Source organism: Rhagoletis pomonella, unplaced genomic scaffold (assembly GCF_013731165.1).
Source record: "Rhagoletis pomonella isolate Grant_MI unplaced genomic scaffold, Rhpom_1.0 Rhpom_scaffold_00003, whole genome shotgun sequence".
NCBI lineage: Eukaryota > Metazoa > Arthropoda > Insecta > Diptera > Tephritidae > Rhagoletis > Rhagoletis pomonella.
Window position 1 is genome coordinate 101,258,162 of NW_023458557.1, and position 10,576 is coordinate 101,268,737.

A 10,576-nucleotide genomic window follows, 5' to 3' on the forward strand; every position below is an offset into this window, starting at 1 on the left:
GCGAATTCGAGAGCGTAACAACCCCAGAGAGCTGCAAATTCTTGCAAGTAAAAATTTTACTAGTAGGAATGCAGGAGTCAAAAAAGTAAGGTTCTGTTTCTAATTCAAGGGTCGGTTGTTCAATGTCTGGATATCACTACCACTACACTATCGGCGTCGTTGCTCTTAACCGGAGCTTCTACCTCCGATTTGTGCTAACCAGACATTGAACAACCGGACCTAAGAGGGCGATTTGGTGAAACATAGTGTGTATAGTAACTTCTCCAGTAAAAAACTGCAGCGAGAGCGTAAAATTGAGAAGAAGAGAAAACTAGAAGAAAAAGCTATTGAACACTTAGTAAAAACTTGCAAGTGAATTGTTTTTACATTCTGCTGTAAACATTTTACTATTTATAAATCAGTTTTAAACTCTTTGCTTTACACACAAGCACTTAAACAGTCCAGTACATCATTAATATTTTGATTTCCACTCCTTTTACTTTTGTTTACGCTTAACAAATTCAATAAATGGCAGCAAATTCAACAAATGGTAAACTGAATGTTTACCATCTGTTAACCAAACCAGCAAGCACATGAAAACAAAAGCTTGTAATTATTGGATATGCATTGAATATATATATTTTTTTTTCAGTAATTACTCTACTTATTTAAAACATTATGAATTGTACGTTGGTGCCCAATGCCAAAAATTGTGATCGATTGTGATTTGCCGTCGGCATTTCAGTAAAATGAAACCTGATTTGTCAAACTACCAAATGACATCTGATGTTAAAACAGCGATGGTAAGAAATTCGGCAAGACAGATATGGTTTAACAGCGGAAATTTGCGGTCTCCATCTGACATTTCTGTCTTAACACAGCTTTTTTAACAGAATCTGTAGAAGGTGGAGACGTGGGGTTACTTAACCAACTAATTTGCGATTTCATATCACTCTGTACTCGCTACAATTTGCTCTCAACTCGCTAGTGAATTTTGGTTCCAAACCGATTAGGATGGTTGGAAAAGGGAAGGAACGAATGGCAGAACAAAGACATAATTCACAAAATAGAAAATGGCGAACTTTGATTTTCATTTTCCGAATTTCATGTTAATTTTCTTTGAAATTAAAGCAGAAATATAGAAAACTTAAAGACAAAAATAGTCGACAATTGTGCAGCTACTTTGGAAGCAACGGAAAAGTGTGAAATTTCAGGAAGTGAAGGAATCTTTGGAAAATATGTGTTGCCGAGAAAAGCAACACCATTTTGACGAGACAGGCAATTTGCCAGTCGTAGATATATAGAATTTGTGAACCGATTTCATTTTACGAATAAGTTACAGAAACTTTATACCAAATCAGGAGCTTGTTCTTAACTATGATAAACTTCACCCAAGAGCGATATTTAGAAATTATACATAATTGATCGTGTTGTGTCCGACCTGTTAATAAATTTCGGTGCAAAATCAGTGTGCGTCATTTGTGGTGAAAAAAAGATAAACCAAATTTCTAGCATTGCTACCAAAAATATCCGATTAATTAAATTGACAATCCAAATCTTTTCGGTGCCTAAATCATGAAAAATGTGTATTAGATATCTGAAAACTGTTTTAAATGATTCCCTCATTATCGAAGAAAAGTAATAATTCTTACAAGTAATTTATTGGAATTGGAAATGACCAAGGGGAGAGTGGAGTTATCAGCCCAAATGCCAATGTAAGTTCATAATGTTCATGTATTTACCATACTTTATCAATAATTCTCTATTCTACATTGTTCTTTACCCCAATTTTTACTACATTATTTCGTTTTTTGAGAAATTTCGCTCGCTAAATTGTGTCAGCTCTGTGAATAACACTTCTACTCGAATTTGCATGCGAGGAAGCGAGAATGTTCAGTGGTATTAGAAGTATGGTTATCTCAATTCTTGATATGACCTGCAATTTAGTGAATTTATTACGAGGACGTGCGCTCTGTATGTTAAAAAGAGATGTATACATATAAGCATACTTTGGATGGCGGCTGTCAATGAATTTGACGTTTTCCACAGTTCTTTGCCAATTTGCCTCTAAAGGACTACGAACGTCACGGCGTATGCGTAAATCAAAAAAAAATCGATAGAACTTCTAATACAACATGTTTGTAATGTCACATTAAATGGGGTTCATAGTGTGTTCTTCAAAAGTGTTTTAACTCAATATTTTCCTTTTGTCAAAAAAAAAAAAAACAAAATACTATCTCTAATATAGGGAAAAGGAGGCTTCACTGTTTGGTAACCTATAAGAATCTCGGATTTACCCAATAGATAGTATATTTGCATATCATGTCTTTGAACTAAAATAATCTGGAAGCAATGAAAGCCACGAATATGCTTAAATGTCAAGATTTTAATGAAATACAAACATATGTGTCGTTATTAATGCTCTCATTTAGATATTCTTTTCGGAATTGTGTCTTTTGAATATTCATATCAAAGTTCATTTACAGCCGGTTTCTCAGTTGATAAATAACTATGTTAACAAATAATTAGTAAATCAATAGTTAACTGCCCAATGTTGGCGAATTATGTATGAGTTAATCATCTATTAAGTACACTGAGAAACTGACAAGAAGAGATAATCTTTTGATTATAATTAAACATCCACTGAAAAATCGGAAGAGTATTTACTCGGATCATCGTAATATAAGTCTAACAGACTGTAAAAAATAAATAAATAAATCGTTGTCTATGCTATATTAATGAAAACAATTCTAATGTTAATTTGATACATATTTTTTTTTTATTGAATTTATTTTGCAAAATTTGAGAAATGGTCTTGTTACGTAGAAACCTTAAATTTTTTAATGAATATGTAAACAAAGAAACTCGAAAATAGCATCTATCACAATCGTTTCTAAACAAACACAACGAGAATATCGATCGACCAAAATACAATTCAAACTTCTCCAGGAACGACTACATTATATTAGCTCGCATGCGAGTTGGCGTAACAAAATTTTCAGCCCAACACTATTTTCAACAATCGCGACCAAGGGAATTTGCGTGGTGTTCAGATCCAGACCCAGATAATCGAACATATACTAAAAAATTTTACTGTATTCGGAAATCAAAATATCAATTTAAAGAAAAATCTCTAGACTGCACTCAAGAGAATACCATAAAATCACTTAAAGATGCTCTAAGTAAACATAACTTACCCAACGAAGTTTAAAATAACTTTCTTTGGGGCAATATGGCCTAGTAACATAGGCCCAAAAATATATTTTATAAATTTATTTATAAAATATAGAATAAATAAATTAATTCAATGAAAATTTTTGCTTTAAGCATTCAGCTGAAAGCTATATTTAATTGCCACAGAATAGGGGACAGTTTGTTTTCATGAATAGTTAATTTCGTTTGTTTGGAATTAAATTAACTGCATGGCCAGCGGTTAACAATATTTTTTTTTAATTTTGATACAGAATTGAGCGTTAAGAGGGTTGCGGAAAGGGGCTGGCAAGAGGAGCTAAAATTTCATTTAATCGAATCCATCGGATCATATAAATCAAAGATTTTTTTCTAGATCGCCAATGTCATCTCATAATCGCAAAATTCGTTGAGTAAATGGCATTAAAAAAAAAGCGAGCAAATAGAGACAGATAGAGTATATTTTCAATGGTCGACGAAAAACACTTATTGCAAAAAAGGCTTGCAAGGTAAAATAGAAGAAAGAGTAAAGGGTAGAAGCGAAAGACAGCAGTAAAGAGGAACAAAGGTGGTGAGAAGATGAAGCAAAAATCAAAACGGAGAAGAAATTTCCGATAGATTTCAGCCGTGTGAAGTTGTCGCTGCCTTTTTGTCTGTGTGAATTTTATTAAAAGTAGTGATTAAATAACTAAATTAATTCCCAATACAATGTGTATAAATCGCGCTTATCAGTCGTATGTTGAAGTTTAAGCAATTTCTAAAATATTTGAAGAGAATCTAATACAAAATTGCTAGTGAAAAAATGGGCAGTGATAAAGTGAAAATAGTACAAAAAAAAAAATACAAGCTCATGAATTTATAAAATGTGTAAATGAGCAGGGCCAAAAAGGTGAGGAAAGTGGGTGAGCAACAATCGGGAAAAAATTTTAATGAAAAGTTGAGATGACAAACTCGAAAATTGCGCAAGTGTTTGTGGAAAAAGTTGAAGACGAAAAATTTATTGCAATATACATATCAGGCATTTATTTGTGAAGAGCTGATAAAAATTTCTCCTTCCCTAGTTAGCAGCATAATGTAACCTACACATGTACGTATCGAGAAATATGTGAATGATTGTGAGAACACCGTAAGTAGACGGATGCAGTCTGGGAAATGTGGGCAGTATGTGCCGCCATTTAGTACAACACCAAAAGTAAATTTTGCTATCATACGTATAAGTTAGTAAATCATTGCAGGAGGACCCTTCTGTCAATAGATTCGTTTAGTGGGACTCCAAACCATAAAACAAATAACGCAAAAAAGTTGAGCGCATGTGTTGTGCCAAAAGTATTCGATGCGGGCGACTGCCACTATTCGATGTGCCAAAGTAGAATTCGGTTTATGTAGCGTCAAATGTGGTTATTATGACCACGATAAGAAGGCTACGGCGCAACAAACGAAGGAAAGACTGACCCACGACATACGACGAATTGGAGCTAAATTACGACAAATCGTTGAATCTAGCATGTGCGATGGGATGAGAAATTTCTCCATAAAAGTAGGTACACATGTATGTATATACATACACACGTTCATAGACAGCAAATAACAATAAAAAGAGCAGGCAGCAAATGGCTAGCCAAATACTCGGCTGGCGATTAAATGTCGCCACCACCAATACTTTTGCCCACCGGCTCTGCTCCCCATATACACATAATATAGCAACAATACTTCAGCTACATCAATGCAAAGCGGTGAACGAAAAAACAATTCACGCAATTGTCGGTTGTGCGCCGAGAGAATGATAATGGGCTTCGTTATTGCACATATGTAGTTGTGGCTGACTTCACCGAAGGTGCACGAACCACTGTTGCCAGCTTAGTGCTTTTCGCACTAAATTTAATGCTTTTCTTAATTCAAAACGCGAACATTTTTGAGTTTGGTGCTTGGTGCGTTTTTTGGTGCTTATTTTTTGAGTTTGAAGACACCAAAACTGTAAATATGAAACAAAAATGGAACTTAAATTTAGAGAATTTATGTGGCAGCACTTTCAATCATGTCAGAATTACATACGGTAATTTGCCATTGCTTGCAAAAACGTCCATGTCTTTGGGACCAAGAATCGATCTTTAGGCCTTTAGTTTGGGCTGAATTTGTTATATTTTTTACGAGTATTAAAAAGCACTAGCATCTCCTAACAGTAAAATGAATAACAGACCGTTTTAATAAGGAATACTCGAGTAGGCAGCTTTTTTACACAAAAAGATTTTATCCACCTTGCGCCGGTGGATGCGCTCAAATAAGACACTTTAAAAAGGGAAATCATATTTTGTTATGTTTCAGGTGTGAAGTGGCCGGAAAGAAAAGGTCTGTACATTCCTTTAGTTCAAGAGATCATAAGAGACGATAGTGTAATCAGCGCAAATCTAAACAAAACGGCAACGCTGGACACAGCTGCATATTAGAATACAAGAACAAAAATGTTTACGTCGCGACGTTTGGACGAAAATATTTGAATTTATAGAAAATAGAATAAACTCCACGGGAAATGTTTAGCTATTTGTACAACGATTTAGAGGTGGGGCGGAGGGGGAGGGGGTGTGGGCCCCACAACCCCTCCCACAGACCTCTGGGGAGCTGTTTGAAAATAGGGGCCGCGCTTAGGGATTATAACCCTTACTACGTAAAATTCTCCTTTCTGTGTGACATAATTGGGGCTACCGCCCCAGTGATGTCTATTTTGGTTACTGGGTGTTTTATAAAAATATCTTGTATATAAAAATGTATATACAAATTTATAACAAAAATTTGCAACAAATACCATATTTCCAACCGATATTATTGTTAAATTAGTGCACAGATTTAGTAAATTAAATTTTTGTAATAAAGCGTGAACTGTTGTCTACAAGTGTGTGTAAAAGTTTTTTGATTCGATTCACGCGTTTGGGCACAGCAACCCAAAATCGTTGTACAAATTCATAAACAGTACCCAATTCGACCGCCAAGCAAGAAACATTAAATTTTATTAATTTGAATAGGCATACCTACAATTAAATTTTGAATGCACACAAAGTCCATTAAATCCTCCAATATTGGAAAATAAGAACAAAAATGTTTTCGTCGCGACGTTTGGACGAAAATATTTGAATTTATAGAAAACAGAATAAATTCGACCGCCGAGCAAGAAACAATAGGCATACCTACAATAAGATTTTGAACGCACACAAGGTCTATTAAATCCTCCAATAAAAAATTTGGTGCTTTTTTCGAGAAAAAAAAAACGCGAATTTCTTGGGTTTTAGGGCTTTTTCAAATTCAAAACTTGGCAACACTGGCACGAACTCAAAGAATATCAGTCAGACGGGTGGAAGGACGCAGCGGACAGACAGTCAAAAAAAGTATAATACGTATACATATGCCCGTACATATCGCACACCGTCTTCAAAAGAGTCACAACTCAAAATTTGGCATTTTTGAAATGATGTGCTTCAAATGAACACAGAGCTTTTATTTACCTTTCAGCAAAACTGGAGCAAATTTTGGTTATAATTTGTTAAAAAAAAACCTAAGGTAAAGTCGCCCTTGTCCATATGAATAGCATGCGCTACGAAATAATTTTTCGCATTTTCTCACAAACGTGTTATTTTGAATTGTATGTATGTACAGTGGCACAGAAATTTCCGCAATGTATGTATGTAAGGTTCTAATTTCTTTTTGCTAATTTTTTATAAAAATAGGTATAGTCCATACTACAACAAAAAACATACATGGAATTCGCGCTTCTGTGTATTCGTTTTATCTTGCGTAAGTGTAACTGAACGAGCGTGGTATAGTTGTTTATTTATTTATTTATTTTTTACAGTCTGTAAGACTTATATTAAACAAAGATTTAAAATTCTTAGAATTAGATTAAGATTTAAAATTTAAATATTAAATATGTTATGCTCTATGGAAAATTTTTAAATAACATTACCAAAGGAACACCTAAGTTAATTTTTGAGGACCTAATTAACACCTAAAAGACACATAATTCCTAGCTAATTTTTATTGATTTTTGTCGACTTGGGTCAGCTAGGTTTAGGGACGTTCGCGTAGTCGTGTCGGTTGGAAAGGCACAGTTTTCAATCCGCTCATGTATTGTTTATTTTCTCAGGTTTTTTTGCATGTGTATTTATTGTACCTCTTGTAACAACAAATCACACGCTCATTCAGTTACAGTTACTCAAGATACAACGAGCATTATTGTTTTTTTTTTTTTTTATAGAAATATGGATTATGGTTAAAAACTGGTTATACAGAATTAAGGGAAATTCAACGAATTTTAATCAAAATTAACAACTTTTAAATTAGATTTTCTAAACAAATTTCAAGTCCGCAGTTTTATAGCCCATTAAATTTTAATATAATATTGTGTAAAAATGAAGTTGCTACGAAATCGCGTTGATTTTTAATTATTTTTGACGTAGAATAGTCTTACCTTACGATATGGAGGCTATGCTCCAATGTTGTAGTTGTAATTTTTAGAGCTTTACGAAAACGCTTATTGCACGAGAACTAATGAAGCGATTTCAAAAAAGAGTGAGGCGTTTCAGAGACAAAATTTCAAACCTATCGACAGATTCATTTTAGTAAATAACCAATTCGGTTTCTGTCGTAGAAATCGGCTAATTTTGGGGTCAATTTTGAGCCTTTAAAGATATAACTTTCATTTTCGGGATATAGGTTCTTTGGAGCAATAGAAATCTTATCGTGTACATAAATTATCGTATATATAAATTAAAACAATATTGAGGATTTTAAGGAACAAATTGTTGAAAATTGTTGTTGTTGTTGTTGTAGCAGCATACAAGTTCCCCAAAGGGTTTTTGGGGAGTGTTGCTGGAGTGACAGTCCTTGGCCAGATATAAATCTGGGTCGTTCCGGTTACGTAGACCCGACTGTGAAAATTCGTGGGAAAATGAAAATTGTTGTTGTTGTTGTGGTTTGAAAAAGCAAGTTCGACTTAAATAAAGGCAGAAAATTTAAATGAATATCATGATATGGATGTCAGACGAAAGAGGGTTGTGGTTTGAAAATATTTTGCAGAGGGTTGCCACCTTGTTACAAAGTTATATTCAATATAAGCAATAGGTTAAATAAATTAGTTCAATATGAATAGAAATTAAAATTGCTTTGAAGAACTTTATTTCTAAACTGCATGTCGGAGGGTTGCCACCTGATTTTATAATTAAATTTTATTAAATTAAATTTTAATTAAGAGTTTTAGATAATTTAAATATGTATCACAATATAAGTGTCAGACGAAAAAGGTTTAACGAGTTTTGGTTTAAAAATAACTTGAACAGGATTGCCGTCTGTTTGAAAACTTGAATCAAATTTAATTATATGAAATATTGGAGTCAAAGAAAACACCTGAGTAAAAAGTTGCACTCAAACTATTTAATAAGTCAAATTAATTATTAAAGTAAGGGAATTAATTGAAATAAATAAATTAAAATTGTTCTTTTCTGAACTTTAAGAGGGTTGCCATATATTTTAAAAATTAAACTCAACTTGAATTAAGGGAATTAGATCGCAATATGGCTGTCAGTCAAAAAAGGTTTAACAAGGTTTTTGTTTTAAAATATTTTGAATAGGGTTGCCACCTGTTCTAAAATTAGAGGTTAAATAAGATATGCATAAGTTAAATAAAATATTAAAATATGACGTGAAACGAAGGTGGTAAGCCATCATTAGTTAGAATATTTAGAATATTAAAAAGGGTTGCCACCTGCTTAAAAAGGTAAACTCAAATTATTTAATAAGTTGAAGTAATTATTAAAAATATGGGTATTAAATGAAACGGGTTTAAAAAGGCTTTATTTCTGAACTGTATTTAGGAGCGTTGTCACGTAGTTAAATAATAAAATTTAACTTAATTCATCAGGTAGATGAAATATGTAGGTATCAACATATCAGACGCAAGAGATTTTTTTATTTCTTATCTATATTTAGGAGGGTTGCCAGCTGTTTCAGGAGTCTTAGCCTACGCACATTGGCTAATTTAAAAATTAATACAAATTTCTGCAGTATGAAAGGAAATAAAAACAAGTAAAGAAGTATAAGTTCGAGCGAAACCTAATTTTATATACCCGGCGCAGGTATCAACTATCGTCGTTCCAACTTTCTTTAAACTACCTAAAAGTTTATATCAGTTTATTGTTAAGAGATTGTTGTAAGTATTATCTTGGAGCGTCCTCAGTTATTGAAATATCGGAGTTTTTGTCTATCCGGAAATTACCGTTATACGGGAAGCCGGTGCAATTTTAGTCCGATTTAAATTATTTTCAACGAATTGCTTTTTCATACCAAGGTTAAGTGCACCGGTTCGGTAGAAATTGATAAATCGGTTACCGAGGTACACATTTGTGGTCATAAGTGTGCGTGGCAGCGCCCAATATCCAAAAATATATAATGCCTTCAATAGAATTTTTTCCTCTATACGAACTAGAAGAAGAAAGATTAGATGCGCGAAAACTTCTGCGTACTGTATAAAAATGGATGCTTTAGACTACGTTGAGTATTTTTGCATTCGTACAATTATGTTAATCTCCGTGTATGTACAGTGCCGAACAGAAGTATTGGCACAGTGAATTTTTCGCAATATATGCAAAGTTCTTTATTCTAATTTATTTTTGATAATTTTTATAAAAATATTGTTCATTGTACAGCAGAAAACATAATAATAAAATCTCTAAACAGTTTTATAGTCCATTCAAATTTAGTATAACAAAGTGTAAGTTTAAAGTCGCTAGAAAATTGCATTGATTTTTGGTAATTTTTTTTCACGCATGTTCTTCCATACAAAGTAATTCGACAATTATTTTTTGTATGGAGAAAATGAGCAACACCTTCCACTAAAAAAATTGCAAAAAATCAACGCAATTTTCTAGGGATTTTAAACTTGCACTTTGTTATACTAAATTTGAATGGGCTATAAAACTGCATACTTAGAATTTTTCTAAAAAATCTGAATAAAAAGTTGCAAATTAGTGTGCAAATTTAATGAGCTTTCCTGAGTTTTGCACAAAGTTTAGAGTTTTTATTATTACGTTTTCTGGTATAAAATGAACTATATTTTTATAAAAAATTATCTAAAATAAATTAGAATAAAAAACTTTGCATATATGGCGAAAAATTCACTGTGCCAATACTTTTGTTCGTCACTGTATATCTACCCAAGTAGAAAGTCCCCCCGCGGGTTAGGGGTTAGAATATACCCGCAGTAAGGCATGCTTGTCGTAAAAGGCGACTAAAATCCACTATTTTGCTCAAGGCATTATGGAACCCGTTTGAGAGATGAACGACTGCTGGTTGAAGCCTTTGCTAAAGTTTGCTAAGTGTGCTGCAGGCAGCTATAGCAAAGGTGGACATTAGTCGCTAGACACTC